The sequence below is a fragment of the Chelonoidis abingdonii genome, chromosome 19 (assembly GCF_003597395.2).
Source record: "Chelonoidis abingdonii isolate Lonesome George chromosome 19, CheloAbing_2.0, whole genome shotgun sequence".
Classification (NCBI taxonomy): Eukaryota; Metazoa; Chordata; order Testudines; family Testudinidae; genus Chelonoidis; species Chelonoidis abingdonii.
Genome location: NC_133787.1, coordinates 43,474,434 through 43,492,673, shown reverse-complemented (window position 1 = coordinate 43,492,673; position 18,240 = coordinate 43,474,434).

The following is an 18,240-nucleotide window of genomic DNA, read 5'->3' as shown; positions in this document are numbered from 1 at the left end:
CTGCTCACAGAAGCTGGCAAGGAAAGGGCTGATGCTGCAAGAAGATACGTACCTAAAAGGTACTGAACACTAGAGATCAGAACATTCACATACTTGCATTTTTCATTTAGATAACAAGGAACAGGCCGACCCATCCCAATGACAGGGGCAAAAGGGTAATATGATAGATAGAGTTGTTTTGTTCAAATCAATATGAACAAGGTGAGAGGTGGCACCTTACTACGTAGAGGGGTTGCACCTCAATACGTCTGGAGTGATGTGTAACTTGTTTGTACCTGTGTATAAGAATGTATCCCTGGGGCGATGTCTTTGTCCGGCCTAGGGGCAGTGGAAAGTCCCGCCACTGACTGAGCCGAGTCCATTGACTGTGGGTACATATTTGTAGTATGCTCGGTAGACTAAGTAATCTGCGGAGAACTACTACTGTATCCAATACGGCAATAAACCTGGCCGACGTGCCTTCATACCTTACTGGACTCTGGTTATTGGGGGTTCTCTTCGGGTCTGCTGTGTCAGCTAGCTGCGCAGAGCTGGGGCAGCACACAGAGGGAACACACGCACACAGCCAAGTGATACCAGCAAGGATAGAGCAGAGCACCACACCGGTAGCATCTGACAACACACACCTCTTGACAACATCTGTATTTGCTCAGCCCTGCTGCAAGGCCTGAGCTTGAACTGTTTGCTGCCACGCCCTGCTCCAGGGCCCGGCTTATAGACTCTATATTCACTCAGCCCTGCTGAAAGGCGTGAGCCTGAATTGTTTGCTGTTTGCCCTGCTTCAGGGCCGCGCCTACGGACTCGGTGTCCGCCCAGCCCCTCTTGAAGGGCCAGGACTCTGACTTGCTTAGAGACTGTTTGTTTGCTCAGCCCGGCTGAAGGGTCTGAGCCCTGGACAGATTGCTGCTGTGTAGCGAGGCCCCCTGGCTCCCCTCCGTGCCTGAAAGGGACGAGCCCCAGCACCGGACCCTTACACATGCCTCCAGCTTCCATCCAGGACACATCACACAATCCATTGTCTACAGCTGAGCCCTAAGATACAATCAAATTTGCTCCATTCCCTCAGACAGAGACAAATACCTACAAGACCTTTATCAAGCATTCTTAAAACTACAATACCCACCTGGGGAAGTGAGGAAAAAGATTGACAGAGCAAGACAGGTACCCAGAAGTCACCTATTACAGGACAGACCCAACAAGGAAAATAACAGAACACCACAGGCCATCACATACAGCCCCCAGCTAAAACCTCTCCAGCACATCATCAGTAATCTACAACCTATCCTGAAAAACAATCCATCACTGTCACAGACCTTGGGAGGCAGGCCAGTCCTCGCTTACAGACAGCCTCCCAACCTGAAACAAATACTCACCAGCAACTTACACACCACACAACAAAAACACCAACCTAGGAACCAATCCCTGTAACAAACTTCGGTGCCTACTCTGTCCCCACATTTACTCTAGTGACACCATCAGAGGAGACAACCACATCAGCCACACCATCAGGGACTCATTCGCCTGCACATCTACTAATGTGATATATGCCATCAGGGGCCAGCAATGCCCTTCTGCCATGTACATTGGCCAGACCAGACAGTCTCTACATAAAAGAATAAATGGACACAAATCGGACATCATGAATGGTAACATACAAAAGCCAGTAGGAGAACACTTCAGTCTCCAAAAAGAACAGGAGTCCTTGTGGCACCTTAGAGACTAACAAATTTTTTTCAGCATAAGCTTTCGTGGACTACAGCTCACTTCTTCAGACAGGAGATATTTATACCTACAGAGAACATTTATACATACAGGTGGAAGTACAAGTACTCCTGTTCTTTTTGCGGATACAGACTAACACAGCTGCTACTCTGAAACTTCAATCTCCCTGGACATTCTATAACAAATATAAAAGTAGCCATATTTGAACAAAAAAAACTTCAAAAACAGACTTCAAAGAGAAACAGCAGAACTAAAATTCATTTGCAAATTTAACACCATTAATTTGGGCTTGAATAGGGACTGGGAGTGGCTGGCTCACGACAAAAGCAACTTTCCCTCTCCTGGCATTGACACCTCCTCATCAATTATTGGGAGTGGACTACATCCACCCTGATTGAATTGGCCTGTCAACACTTGTGAGGTAATTTCCTTCTCTTCATTTATCAGTATATAATGCCTGCATCTGTACTTTTCACTCCATGCGTCTGAAGAAGTGAGGTTTTTTACCCACAAAAGCTTATGCCCAAATAAATCTGTTAGTCTTTAAGGTGCCACTGTACTCCTCGTTGTTTTTGTGGACACAGACTAACACGGCTACCCCCTGATTCTTTACATATTTATCACCATTATAAATGCTGGAGGCAAAGTAGGGTTTGAAGTGGAGGCTGACAGCCCATGACCCCCCACATAATAATCTCATGACCGCCTGAGGGGTCCTGACCCCCAGTTTGAGAACCCCTGGTGTAGACAGACCCTCAGAGACCCTGTGACAGGTGGGTTGGGAGAGTAAGGGGAGCAGGAGACAGATTGAAGGGTTACAGGGGAATGAGGTGCAGGAGGGAAGAGAGTATGTGGAGGATGGAACAGTGGATGCAGCGGGGAGAGAAGGTCTGGAGCAGCAGGAGGCAAAACAGGGTGGTGGGGGAGTGTAAGGGGAGTCCAGAGCAGGGGGAGAAGCAGCTTGTGGGGGAGCGCTGCCCAGTCTTGGACAGAGAAGTGAGGGGATGGGGAAGACAGGGAAATGTTGCTTCTTGCCAAAGGCTAAACCAATCCCATATTGTTTTTATTATGACATCACTTATATGAATGAGCTTGATAGAAGTTTAAAGTTCTGTGTAATATGTAACTCATCAACCCTAACTGACGACACCAACCCACTTTCAGAGCTATTTGCTGGCTTACTAATCTGCACTTGGTTATTTGAATGCTGCTGATCAACTCTCTTACCGTACAAAAGAAAATGATTAACCCTTAAAAGTGTTATATACATTAATCATGATACATTAAGTAGGTCAGCGATCCTCAAATTATTTATCATTCAGTCCTTCTTTTATTAAAGGAAATAAACCAGAAATGGGGAGAGTCAAGTAATAAGAATGGCTAGACTGGGTCAGACCAATGGTCCATCTAGCCCAGTACCCTGTCTTCCAACAGTGGCCAATGCTAGGTGCTTCAGAGGGAATTAATTAAACAGGGCAATTAGCAAGTGATCCATCCCCTGTTGTCCAGTCCCAGCTTCTGGCAATCAGAGGTTTAGCAACACCCAGAGCATGGGGTTACATCCCTGGCCATCTTGGCTAATAGCCATGGGGGAACTATCCTCCATGAACTTAGATAATTCATTTTTTAACCCAGTTATACTCTCAGCTTTCACAACATCCCCTGGCAATGAGCTCCACAGCTTGATTGTGTGTTGTGTGAAGAAGTACTTTGTTTTGAACCTTCTGCATAGTAATTTCATTAGGTGAGCCCTGGTTCTTGTGTTACGTGAAGGGGGCAATAACCCTTCCCTATTGATTTCTCCACACCAGTCATGGTTTTACAGATCTCTATCTTATCCCCCTGAATCGTCTCTTTTCTAAGCTGAACAGTCCCAGCCTTTTTAAATCTCTCCTTATAGGGAAGCTGTTCCACACCATTAAATCATTTTTGTTGCCCTTCTCTGTATCTTTTGCACTTCTAATATCTTTTTTGTTATGGGGCACCCAGAACTGCACACAATATTCAAGGTGTGGGCATACCCTATATTTATATTTGTCTTATTATCTATCCCATTTCTAAGGGTTCCTAACATTTTGTTAGCTTTTTTGACTGCCACTGCACACTGAGCACATGTTTTCACAGAACTATCCACAATGACTCCACAATCTCTTTCTTGAATGGGAACAGCTAATTTAGAACCCATCATTTTGTATGTATAGTTGGGATTTTTCCCCCCCAAAATGCGTTACTTTGCACTTACCCCATGAACAGCCTAGAAACAAGTTCAGCTAACTCACACTGTAAACCAAGACCATAAACTCTCCCCCTCCTCCTGTCAGGTTAAAACTCATAATAATCCTTTCCCTCAAATAACTCTCCCTGGGTTTCTAATAGCAGTGATTACTCTGGAAAGAATTTCTCAATCTAGTGTACTCTCCTCTAACTGCCAGAAGCTGGGAGTGGATGACAGAGGATGAATCACTCCCAAAATTGCCCCGTTCATTGCCTCTGAAGCACCTGGCATTGGCCACTGTCAGAAGACAGGATACTGGGCTAACTGGACCTTTGGTCTGACCAGTCTGGCCGTTCTTATGTTCCTACACTGGAGGGATGGGGTCACTGTCTTGGAATGTCCTTTAACCTGAACACTGACAAGAGACAGCAAGTTCCGGATACCGAAAGAAGAGGATGTCAACTGGTGGTACAGGTGGGAGAGCCGTGTGTGTCCCTGCCATTGGTGCTGGGAAAGGCTGCCTCCCATTGGCATTGGAGAGCTGGTAGGCAAGAGCAGAGACTTCAGCAGAAGCAGCCCCTTGGACAGGGGCTCTGGAACAATGTGTATAGTGGGGTACTGAAAGCCACTGAACCAAACTGAAAACCCTGCATATAATGGAAACCACTTCAAGCCAGGGATGCGGCAGCTCCCCTAGTTCTAGCACTTATGCCCTTGGACGCTCTCTGGGAACACAAACTGCAGCTAAAATAGAAGATTTTTCTTCTAAGCACTTCCCAGCACCCTCACCCCATGCTCCTGCCCCAGCAAACAACTTGCCCCTGCCCTGCCCTCCTGCCACAAACTGCTCTGCTTACTCAGTGGAGCTTTGCCAAACATACTAGAGGTGAAATGAAATATCAGCTTTTTATGACACTTTACAGCTGCACACATTGGAAGGAGGCTGGTCAGCGACCACTCTTGTCCATTCAGCTTCCAGGTAGCAGCCTTTACCATTTATGCCTTAACAGATCTAGAAGCCAGTGTGTGAAAGCAGTAACAATGAAGGCAGCACCCAACTAGGGTGGAGCTGCATTCTACCATGCAGAAGGGAAAGCACCAGGGTGTTTGTGGTGTAAATGTAGGGCCAGTGCAACCACTAGGCAAACTAGGCAGTCGCCTAGAGTGCCAAGTGGTTTGGGGCACCAAAAAGCGGTGGCTCAGCAGGGAAGAGCCGCCTTCCGGAGGCACTGGAGAGCCAGAGCGTCCCGCTTGCGGCGGCGGCACCAGTGAGCCCTAGCCATGGAAGAGCTGGAGCAGTGCAGAGGAGCAGCAGCCCTGCAAAGGTGGTGGTGGTGCTAGCGGGGAGCAGCCACGCCCCCGCCCCTCCTGCCCAGGCTGCGGCCTGGCGTCCCCCCTCTCCAGAGGCTCCTGCAGGCTGCAGCAGATGCATGCGGGTGGCGGCCCCCGTACACCCCCCCTCGGCTCCCTGCTTGCCACGCTCGGGCTCTGTGGCTCCCAGGCATGTGAGCTTCCGCTGGAGTGCGGAGGGGCAGCGGCAGCTCACATTCCTAGGAGCTGCAGAACCCAAGCAGGGCAAAGGGGGAGCTGGGGGGGCACACAGGGGCCACCGCCCGCATGCATCTACTGCAGGAGCCCCTGGGGGGGCGCCAGGCCACAGCCCGGGCAGGCGCACCCCCCGGCTCCCCCCTCACCATGCTCAGGTCCTGTGGCTCAGCTCATTTGGGCTGCTCTCCACATTGGCACTGGAATAATCAAAATGGTTTTAATCCACTTTCACTGCAAGTCTTTGTGCGGCCTCTTATATCCGATTTATAGGGTCCTATTGCAGTTAGCTTAAGTGCAACCTGGCACCAAAGTAATAAAAGATGTGAATTAAAACCTATTTCTACAGAGGGAAAGAATGTGGCTTTACAAGCAGACAGCCAACCCTGTGTAATACCCTAGTGCAGAAAGGGCAAATTGCAGGGTTTGCTCCATGTAGCTGGTCCAGGTGAACTCTAGGGGGGGACCTAGCACACGCTAGCTACAGTGTGTAAAAAACACACTTTATTTCCTAGCCGAGACACGGCCTTAGTTATTTCAGTGCAGTTTCTGTGCAGATCAACCTTTGCACTTTCATGGACATTTGCCGGAATAAGGCCTGCATGGCGTGGGTCAGCATTATAAGGCCACATATTGGAACACTACCCAAAAAAGGAGATTTCTTGGGTCTTTTCATAAGCCTGTGTGGTATCTGTTGCCCTGGCCAGAGAGCTCCTACTGGAATGGCCCATGGTGGGGTCCTAAGTCTGGGATAATGCAGTGTTTGGGGAGGTGTCTATTAAACAATTTCCATTGTAAAACAGAAGATATTTATTTTATTTTATTTTTTTTATAACCATTGATGAGTCCTTATGATCCTGTGAGCTGGAGCTTTTCTTTTGTTAACTGAAATGATAAAGAACTTTTCCAAACTTTTGCTATGACAACCAACCAGCTCTAATCTTTATTGCAATTCAATCCCTTTTATACTATGGATGTGAGATATTGGGCCCACCATTAATTACAGAACAAAGCATGGCCCATACAGCATCAGCTGCAGAGCAAGAAGGGAACATTTCCTCTGCTAATTACTGTAGATCAGAAAATCTGGGTGTTCTGGGATTATCTCAGTAGGAACGAGAAGAGCCTTAAGGGTGCTAAAGACAAAGAACAGAAGCTTCCAAGAAAACTATTGCTATGTCTCACAGCCCGGCACTGAACAGAGCAGACATAGACCTGGAATGCAGGTAACCCTAACCATGCCAGAAAATCTCTTAGAAAATTAATAGGAAGGCTCTGGAAATTTCTAGGGGAAACATACAGCACTGAACGAACTTGATTCTGTCAAAGAAATGCCACTGTAGCAGGCAGCAGTTAGGCTGCAGGTGTGCGGAGACCACAGCCTATCATTCCAACCATACTGTCTAATTGCTTCCTTGTGTTCCCAAGACACTCCAGCTGTTGTCTTTGGGGCATGGACTGTCTTTGTTCTGTTTGTATGGCGCCTGCCTCAAAGGACTCCTGTCCATGACTGGAATTCCTAGGTGCTATGGCAATACAGATAATAAAATTAATAAGTGAACACAGTGAAAACATAACCCCAGAGAGACTCTGTAGCAAATACAGGCTGGAAACTGTGGGACAGGCACCTAGAAGGCAGCATAACTGTTCCACTCCAGGCATGGGGCAAAAATAACTCCCGAACAGCCTGGCCAGTGCATACACTCTCACGCCCAGGCTCTCTCACCAGCTTGGTTGCTGACAGCTCAGTTTGTTAGTGGAGCTGTGTCTTGTGAGACTTTCTGGGCTGAGCTACACAAATATTTTCCTAGCCTTCCCCACTTTTGCACCAGTGGTGGTGCAGTTCCAGCTGTGCTAGCAGCGTGGGACCCCTAGCTACTGTGTCTTTTCAAGGCACAGGCAGCCATTGGCGTTTTTACCGCAGCGTTGTCCAGGCTTCCTCTGAGCAGGGTTAGATGACAGAATACTAAAAGTGGCAGCACCCTGTCTACACTAGTTCTCCCCCAGGTACCATCACCAGTGGAAAGTGTTAAGGAAAAGGCTCTAAGTGGCTAGCCAGGGAGGCCTGCAGCAACAGAAACTGCTCCCCAAATCTAACTCATCTGCTTCTGCCCTTGTAATGTAACAAGACGTAGCACTTTGCTAACACATTACATTACGAACATTAACTCATAACATGGGGGCAGTCCATGGATTTAGGGCTGACCACAACCAGCCAACACATTTGTAAATAACCAGGTGCTGAGTCGTGCTTAATACACATCAATAACCCACATTCACTAGCACTTTTAAAACACAATTAATTTCCCCGGTCTAGCCAATCCATCCACCCACTCACCCTTACAGTTTCTCTCTGTGCAGACACACACACTTGCTCCCTTACCCACATATAAATATACACACTCCCCTGTGCATGTTCACACTCACGCATACATGCACACTCAGACCTGTCATGTGTACACTTTCACTCTCAGACACTGATTTGGCTCTTACCTATGCCTGCAACCTGCTCTCTCCCACTCTTAAGGTTCGTCTCTCACTGGATTTGCATAGGCATCTCATAGCCCTAAGTCATTGTGCTCTCCTGTGCCCTCCTCCTCTCCCTACACGCTGCAGCTGTCTGACTGGGAGTCTGAGATGTTTCAGGACTTTCCTCAAGCCTGAAAAACCCCACCTTCTAGGACTGGCTGCAAAGGATGGAAAGAGGTAGTCACTCCCTGGGAGCAGGGATGGCAGAATCCAACTGTGATGCAGGCAGACCAGGTGCCAGTTCAGACCAAAGTCCCCATGTCTCAACTAAACTCTGTCAAATCCAGGGCTGGGATTTGCCTGTTCACCTGGGTATTAGCATAGTAAGAACAGATATTAGAATTATAAAAATGTGTTTTGTGTTTAGACTTTAACTGAAAGCTTGTGAGTTGCTGCTGGCATTAAGCTCACTTACACCAACTGTGTCCCATATTGTAAGGGGATACTTGAGCAGTTGTGTTGTGAGCCTCTGTGACTGTAAAGCACCCAAAGGAAGAGAGACATTAATTACGGTGAAGTGCTGAGTTTCAGCAGAAGATGTTACAGCCTTCTCAACAGGAAAGGTCCAGACACACTAGACTATTGTGGCATGTTAAAGAGGACAAAATACTTTGTTTTTCTGCTCTCTCCCATGAAGATGAGTCAAGCAAGTGGACGCCTCCCATCAGCTGAGTTTGCAGCTCAGAACACATGGCAGGAGGGGGATAAAACCCAAAGCTAAAGGAACTAGATATCTCTATGCTGCTTGGACTCTGGGAGAAAGGTTTCTAAGGATAATCAAGAGCAGTGGTGGGCAACCTGCGGCCCATCAGGGCAATCTGCTGGCGGGCCGCCAGACAGTTTGTCCACATTTGCACAGCCACCCACAGCTCCCAGTGGCCACAGTTTTCTGTTCCCGGCCAGTGGGAGCTGTGAGAAGCAGTGGCCAGCACATCCCTGTGGCCTGCACTGGTTCCTGCAGCTCCCATTGGCTGGGAACAGTGAACCGCAGCCACTGGGAGCTATGGGCAGCTGTGCAAATGTAACCAAACTGTCTGGCGGCCTGCCAGCAGATTACACTGATGGGCCACACGCGGCCTGCAGGCCACAGTTTGCCCACCACTGATCAAGAGATTTCCCAGGACTTAGGCTGGCTTAGCCCTAAGGACATATGGATCTTGCTGATTTCAGAATCTTCAATTCCCTTTTAAAACTGAAGATTGTAACTTGTGTGCATCTCTGCTGACCCTGCGTTAACCTTGTAAATAACCCTCTCTTCTCCTTTGCCTGTTTAATAAAGCTTCATCCAGCGTATGACAGGATTGGCTACAGGCTCTGTCTTTGGTGTGAGATCTGAGGTGCAACGGACCTGGGGTAAGTGACTGGTCCTTTGGGACTGGCAGTAGCTTGAATCTTGCTGTGATTCTTGGTGGAAGGGACCAGCCATCCCAAAGGAGTGCCCAGGGGACTGTCTGTGACCCCACAGTAAGGCTGTGCTGGTGCTTGAGGAAATCACCTTGATTATCCTTGGTGAAAATTAAGCACAGACCTCACAGCCAGTTTTGGGGGTTGGGGGGTGCCCTGATTCCTGACAGGCTGCCCTGAGGCTGGGACCCACACTCGAGTCACTTAGGCAGCGTCACACCAACACCACGAGCACTGAGGTTGTCACAAGCTGACAAGAGCCAGGAAATTCCCAGCAAACACTTTGCTGAATGACCCACTGCTGTGCCAAATGAGGGGCAGGTGGCCTGTTGTGGCTGGAGCACAGCTCTTTTTGGGGAGAAGAGGCTGGGAGCCCTGTGGGGGATGGGAGGCCCATCTGTGGAAGGGGACGCTGAGGAAGGGACAGTAAGTGGGGGTGGTTGGGGCACTGAGAGTGGCATGTCAGCACCAGAGTGGGCCGGGCAGGTTTGGGGCAGTGCCAGCCCGAGTAGTGGTGTTCACTGGAAACTGTACCAGCAAATCTCACCTGCGCTGTGCTCTGAATGGGACCCAGTGTGAGGCTGCCAGACCAGCTGGGCCACTCCCAGTGGCAGGTGCTGGAGTGGGAAAGGCAATTCTCTCCCAGCCCTTCCTTTCCTGGGGCACCACGCTCTGTAGGGCGCAGTGCCTCTGGGGAGCAGGCTGAAGGCTGCTCCAATGGCTGCTCACTGCTGGTTGGGGGTAGGATGGGGCAGGAAGACAGGGCAGGTGGGTTGGCAACACAGATCTGTGCTGAGTCCCACACAGCCTGACATGCTGGGTCACAGCTCCTTCACTCACTTACTAGACACCAGCCCCTCTCGTGCACCGAGTGACCAAACACAGCTTGACGGCAGAGTCTGAAGTCATCCTGCATTTAGTGCAGAGACAGGGCAGGCCTGTGCATGGCACTCAGAGCGCCTGCTTCAGGACCCACATTTGGAGCCTCCTCTGGAGCCTCCAGCCCGCCCACACGACACCCCTCCATGTGCCAGGATCCTGCTTCGTTAGCATTCCTGCTTCATGTGCCTCTGGCCCCTTCATCTCTGCCTCTAACACACTCCTTCCTCTTCCCTGGGCCCCACTGGCCTCTAGCTCCCGTCCCCTCTCCCCTCCACTGGGTGCGCTGGGCCCCCTGCAGCCTCCATGTCCTCCCCACCCCTTCAAGTTGGCTTCAGCCCCAAACACTCAACGAACTGCCTGTCCAAGGGCACAGCCCCTCCTGCCAGCACCCTCCCCAGGGCTGGCTCTCTCCTCCCCTCTCACTGCTGCTTTGGCCTACACACTGCACTTTTTCTCTGCGCTTGGTTCTGAGTCTCTCTCCTCCCACCACCAGTGCCCCATAAGGGATCCTCATGCTCCCTTCTCTTTAACTGGGGCTGGAGCGCAGGGCTCTGCTCTTCCTCTCTGTCTCCCCACACCCAGTGCATCAGATGCCCCCTCCACGTCACCGATCCCCAATCTGCCGCTCCCTTCAGTCTCCACTGGAGTGGGTGCTTGGCTGTCACCACAAACTCAATGTCCTTCCGAACATCACGTCTCCCCCGACTGTCCAGCCAGCTCCCCTGGCAGCTGCATGGGCTGTCCTCAGGGCCAGCTTTATGAATTGCAGGCCCTGATTTGAATACCCGGCAGTGGTCCGGGGCTTTGGCGGCACTTCGGCGGTGGGGGGGGGTCTGTTCCGGGTCTTCCATGGCACCAAAAGACCCCCCCCAACTATTGAAATGCTGAAGACCCCCGGAGCAGACCGCCCCCCCCACTGCCGGAATGCCACCGGAGACCCCCGGTGCGGACCGCCACTGGGTGAATAAAAAAAAAAAATTAAAAAGGCACCTAAGGCGTGAGGCCCTGGCACGGGGCCTTCTTAGGCGCGGGGCCCAATTCAGGGGAATTGGCCTAAAGCCAGCCCTGGCTGTCCTGACTCCCAAGAGTATGGAAGGTCCCCCAGTGTGTAAATTGCACAAGGTCCCCACCCAAAGGCACTTCACTCTAATGTCACACTTGACATGGCAAATAGGTTGTGGGGAAGGAAGGTTGGTCCCAGTCAGTTGCTAAAGCCTGCTTGGCAATGTCAGTGTGGTTGGCTGAGTTTACTTTCGTGCTAAAGGAGTCAGAGAATGTCTTTGGTCCCTTACTTCTTGATGATGGTGCAGCTGAGCTAGGCCTCCTGGGGGCACTGAAAAAAGAGAGCATGTTGGCCTTGCAGAGCAATAAGAAAGCGTGCCTGAGCACAGGAGCAGCATGGAAGAAAGCGCAGAGGACAGCTGGGGAAGTTGACAATTGACACATAGAAGGTGGCCCATTAATGGTTTGCAATGGGCAGGACAACTTTACCATCGGGGCGGTTCCAGGCACCAGTGCAGCAAGTGCGTGCCGAGGGCAGCAAGCCACAGGAGGTGGCCTGCCAGTTGCTGTGAGGGCGGTAGTCAGGCTACCTTCAGCGGCATGCCTGTGGGAGGTCCGCTGGTAACGCGGATTTGGCGGCATGCCTGTGGGAGGTCTGCCAGTCCCATGGCTTCGGCGGCAATTCGGTGGTGGGTACAATGAAGGTGTGGGACAGGCAGACCTTCTGCAGGCGTGCCGCTGAATCCGCGTTACAAGCGGACCTCCTGCAGGCATGCCGCCGAATCTGCGTTACCAGCAGACCTCCCGCAGGCGTGCCACCGAAAGCTGCCTGAGTGCCGTGCTTGGGGCAGCAAAATACATAGAGCCACCCCTGTTTACCATGCACTAAACCAGTGCCAGCTGTCATCCCCCTTTCTGCCCCCTACACAGTAGATGAAGTGGACAAGGGTCTCTCCAACACTAACTCCAGGAAAGCGGCAGGAATGGATGGACTATATCCAGAATTCCTGAATAACATTGGCCTGAAGGCAAGAAGGTGGCTGGCAGACTTCTTCAGCAGCACCCACTCTTTTGTCATAATATGAAAGAGCCAAGAGCCCTTTTGGAGCTCAGAAAAGAGGCCACCAGCCCACAAACCTACCAGCCCATTCCCCTTCTTAGCAGCCGCTATAAACCATTGGAGTGGCTCCTACTTCTCAGTTACAGCCAATAGTGGAGCGACTGGTCCCAAAGAGCAGGCTGGATTTAGAACCAGTTGTACCTGCTGTGACCAGCTGCTGGCCTTAACTAGCTGCATCGGATTTGACTACCAGCAAAAATTACAAACAGCAGACATATTCGTTGACCTTTCTTCTGCCTATGATACTGTATGGTGCACAGGTCTCCTGCTGAAGTTATCATTAACCTTCCATGCTAATTAAACACAGACTCATCGCTGAGATGCTGAGTAACACAAGAGTCAACATACGCCTTGGTGAATTTTCCAGCAAATCACAGAGAATGAACAACAGCCTCCCACAGGGATCCATTTTAGCACCTGCGCTGTTCAGTCTCTATACCAGCAACATTCCAGTCACATCATCTTGTAAATTCATCTATGCAGAGACCATTGTGCTAGCAACACAAGCGTCTTCACTAAAGGCCACAGACAAGGTCATGAATAATGATCTCCAAACACTTGAGCCGTAACTCAAAACTTGGTGCCTGAAACCCATCACTTTGAAAACACTCATCTCTGCCTTCCACTTGAACACCCATGAGGCCCAAATGCCTCTGAAAGTGGACTATTGTGGTCTGCCTCTGTCACATGACCACAGTCCTTGGTACCTTGGAATTGCCCTAAATCAGATGCCGAGCTATCGCCACCACGCTAATAACACCAAAAAGAAGATAAAGACAAAGGTTAACATCATCCAGTAGCTCGCTGGCACATGCTGGGAGTGTGATGCTTCCACGCCAGTCTCATGACACTGAAATCAATGATGCACTAAGGATTGTTAGTGGCTCTCTCAGGTCCGTGCCAAGAGTGTGGCTCCCAGTGTTGGTGGGCATCAGATGAGACGCTGCTGTGGTCCAGGAGTACAAAAGGACCTTGGCTGCTGTGGACCTGACGATACACGAAGACCTCAATTCACTGCCACTCTCCCAACTCAAACCCAGGAAGCCTTTCTGGCTCCACACATCAACACTACAGGCCATCGGAGAGGACTCCAGCACTTGCTGCCTCGACTTGTGGGATGTTGTGACATTCCAGACAAAGACCTGATTGAAGATCCAACAAAAGAAATCCCGGGATTCTGCCTTCCAGTAGAAAGGCTCAACCGAGGCTTGTCCCTCTGCAGGGTTGTGGGGTATCCCATCGCCTCACACTAGTTCGCTCTGGGCCCAAGCCCTGGGTCAGGGCAGGGCAGCAAATACACAGTCAGGAGCTCGGGCCCTTAGGCGGGGGCTGAGCCAAGAGTTCACTATGAGCCCAGGCCCTGGGTCAGGGCAGGACAGCAAACACACAGTCAGGAGCTCAGGCTTCTGAGCGTCGGATACGAGGGGGAGATGCCACCCGTGAGTGGGGTGGCAGGGGGGAAGCAGGCCCACCCATTCCACTGTGTCCCAGACCGGGGCCCTAGCAGCAGCAGAAGACTCGCTGGGTCAGTGGGGATCCTGACCGCAACACACTGACATGGGTTCTGGCCCTGCTGTGAGCAGGCCAGGGTCGACAGCCCCCCGGCTCCTTCTGGACTCCCCCTCATAAGGTACCTGGGTTTGGCCGGCATCCTCAGTTCCTCCGGGTAGCTAGCGAGGGGTAGGCGCGGCTGCTCCTCGGGGTAGCTGGCCGAGGGGTAGGCACGGCTGCTCCTCGGGGTAGCTGGCCGAGGGGTAGGCTTGACTCGGCTTGCTTGGCCAGTCGTCGGGTCAGCCGCGGCCTGCCGGTGTCCCCCAACCTGGAGCTAGGCCACAGGCATCTGGCCTCTCCAGCAACTGGCTTTCAACTGAGTTTTGCAGCGGGACTTTTCTACTTCCTGTCCTGCGCCGTGACCTCTGGGGGACGCACACAGGATTCACTGGCTCCGCCCATGTTGGTGCTAGGAGAGGCTCATCCCTCAGCAGGGCTGTGGGGTATCCCACCGCCTCGGTACACTTCCCCATACGCAGCGCATGGCACTCAGACGCATTTGGACAACGCATGAAGGTGTGGACATCTCCTCCACAAATGGAACATCAAATTGTGTTTTATTGTAATGCTGGTGTGGTACAAACCATGTGACACATCACAGATAACTGCCCTATTCATGCTTACCGTGGTGACAGAAGGGAGATCCACCTAACTGCCCCATCAGCATTAGACTGCCTTTTGAATGTCAAGATCCAATTATAATCCGAGTCCATCTGTATGAAAGAAGAATGGGCAGGAGAAGACATGGCAGGATTTTTCATCAGGTAAGTTAGGAGGCTGAGGAAACTGCGCAAGCCATGAGGAGCAGCTGAGCTCTAGCGACATAACCACATAACAAAATATTTGCTATTTAACAACAGCATCAAGACAATAATTCTTTCTTCCTGCTCAGGGCCAAGCTTTGCCAGTTGCACCGGCTCCCAGCGAGACATCCGCCTTCCTTGACAGCATCCGTCTGTCTGCAGCCTGGGAAGGAACTGGGCAGCCCCAGGCTCGCTCTGTCAGGCTGGGTTCAGGATAGGAGAGCGTAGGAGGCAATAAGAATAGAAAGACTAACTGCATGGCCGGCTCTTGCCACAGGACGGGATGGGCCTGAATGGGGCAGGTCACGCTTCCTTTCACTCCTCACCTTGCAGGCACAGCTGGACAAGCTCTGGTAAACTTGGCTCACGAAACCAGGTGAGAAGCTGGCTGCTACTCAGGCACCAGGGCAGAGCTCCTGTTCAGAGCCCCAGGGAAAGAGCTGCACAGAGTACCCCTGCTACAGGGCACAGCACGTTTTATTGGTCCCATGACACCCAAGAACTGTGCTCTGTAGTGCCATCTCCTGGCACTTTATCTGGTAACCGTGTATGGCGATACAGCCATAGTGCACTCCTGTCACACCCCCACTCATCCTTCATGGGTCTGCCTGCGCCTCAGTCTCCTCTGCCCAGCATGGGTGCAGAACGATCCCAGCTCAGCATGGCTCTCCAGGGACAGCAGGCTCCAGGTCACTTACGCTAGTGTAAGTCAGGTGTTACACCACTGAAGCCAGTAGACCTCACTGGTGTGGAACTGAGAGAAGGAGGAGGAGAATCAGGCCCAGAGAGGGAGTAAATCTTTAGCCAGAGGTGACAAAAAAGCCCAGACATACACAGAGCTACTGTCAGCCACCGCCCTGGAGGAGCTACACACCTCACTAATGCTTCACCCCGCTGTTGCTCTATGGGTGCATCTTCACGAGGAGAAAAGGGGCATCTTAAACAGTGTCAGCTCTTGCAAGGCCACTAACACGCAGTGAAATCCTCGTGAAGACAGGGCTCGGTGCAATTCACATGACTTAGCAGGTTGTGGTAATGGCTGTGGAGGAGCCTTTTTGGGTTCTGGTTTACCTCAACCAGCTAATGTCTGCTAGCATGATGGTTAGGGCTTGTGCAGGCCCCAGCAAGAGACATGGCTCCTCCTCCGAGTGGGCCCTGGTCGACAGAGCCAGCCAACACAAATGCACAGGGGAGCCAGAGGGAGAGACTCACTTAGAGGATGTGCCATGTTCTTTGGAGGAGTGGGCTGGGGAGGGAGGCTGGGTGCTTGGCACGCTGGGAGGAGGGAGTTCCAGGCAGATGGAGAGCATGGAAGTAGCACAATGACAGGTTGCAGGTAGCACGCTGGGCGGTGGGCAGAGATGCGGGCAGGGTGGAGCTGTGATCAGGGAGTGAGAGACGGAGGTGACACGATCCAGGCAGTGGACAGAGGCTTGGCTTTAGCCTCTTCTGCGTAAAGTAGAAGGGTAGGGAATGGCCCAGGGCACTGAGCTGCTCTGCTGCAGCCTGGCCCCAGCTGACAGGCCCATGCAGCACTGGGACAGCTGACCCTGAGGTCAGCTACTGTTGGCACATTAGATGGCTAATGACTAATTTTCCTTTTTCTTTTAAAAAAATTGATTTGATGTGCAGTTTAGGATGAATTCTCAACACTAATTGTCCCGCACATACTCTGGGGACTTCAGGGGGAGCTCAAAAACCATCTCACAACCCCCCAAATAACTGCAGCTTTGTTTGTTCAGTCTCATGACTTTTTGGGTTCTGACGCATGATTTTTGGATTTGTGGGGCCCAGCTGGCAATGCTGCATCCATGCGCAGACACATTAGTGCAGTAAGCATAATGTATCACTTGGCATAAGGAGCCCACTGCCATGGGAGTGCACAGGGCACCTTTTAGTTCCTATTATCAGTTTGCTGCAGAATGTCTGGTCCTGTGTTATTTTGCAGGCTAGGCAGTGTGTGCAGGCCAGCTGTCTGGAGTAAAGCAAAAGCTCTTTTCCCTCTATTTGCCTTAAAAGTGCTGGCCTTGGGTGCGCAGCAATCCCATCCCTGGAGAGTTTCCTGTTGGGTCACAGGGTGTTCTGTGCAGTGCTATGCGCAAGGATTTCAAATGCTAATTGCATGGCTGAGCTTCCCAGAAGGCCACTTCTCCTGCCTGAGGCGCCTGGGAAGGGTGAGGACATGCTGTCCCTCTAAGCTGGGGAGTGAGGGGAAGGTGCTGAGTGCTTTGGACATGCTCCCATCCTTGTGACACATGCATTATTTGGAGAAGAGGCAGGATCCTGGCTCTTAAAATGAACAATGGTGATTGTTCTGTGTACTTCTGTGTACAGAGCCAGTGAGTCAGAAGCAAATGATCATTATTACCCTAGATCAATATTTGTCCTCAGCCACTGAAAGGCTGTGCTGGCCTCTGTGGGGCTTCAGCACAGGATTCTGCCTTCTCCCTCCTCCCCTTTCTCAAGCCCTGGGACAGCGCAGAGAGTATCGGACACTAGGCAGAGATGCCCTGTCTCAGGAGCAGTAATGCAAGGAGTGGGCTGGCTGTTTTTCATATAATCATAGAAGATTAGCATTGGAAGAGACCTCAAAGGGTCACCTAGTCCAACCCCTTGCTCAAAGCAGGACCAACCCCGCTGTATTCATGCTCTGGCTTTGCACCCTCCCAGTTACACTTTGTTTTCACAAGTGCCCGACTACAGCAGCCAACTTGCACCCTATACAACTCATGGCATGAAGGGCACATGGCCCCTCATGGCTCTCTGGGGTCTTCTGGAATTCTCCCACCTGTTGCCTGGAATCTCTGCCCTTGCAGGCTCAAGGCTCCTAGCAAAACTCTTCAGTGATGAGAGGTCAGGCTTAGTTAAGGTACCAAGCCAGGACAGAAAAGTCCAACTCAGCCTGTAATATTAAACTTCATAAAAAGGTCAGTAAATCATCACTAGAAGAAACTGTGTTGGTTAGGCTAAAAGAACTGCGGCAATGGAATGCTAAACTGCATTGTACTGTCCAGCCACCAGGGGGCACTGTATGTAAAAGCACCATATTTAAGTAATCTTAGCCATACTTGGCGGAGCATTAACAGATCTTATGATGAACACATCTAGTATGAATAAGCAAATAAGCAAAATAAGCCAGTCTATATCTGGGACAGGAGCATGACATGGTGTCAGGAGTAAACTAGGAAGAGAAACACAAGTCAAACAGCAACAAAGGTAGCAGGATCTCATCAAATGACACTTTTCAGTGTCCCAAAGCACTTGAGCTTTTGCAAACCTTCAGAATGGACAGACTGGAAGCAGTATTTTGCAAGATTTTGAATTGCAAACAAACTTCACAAAGCAACTGGAAACATGCAGGTATCTTCTTTAACATACGCTGTCGGGAAGGAAGCAAGCCTAGATTTTTAAACACTTTGACTTTATTGAAGACAGTCCCAAAAATACGATACATTCTTTATACTCCA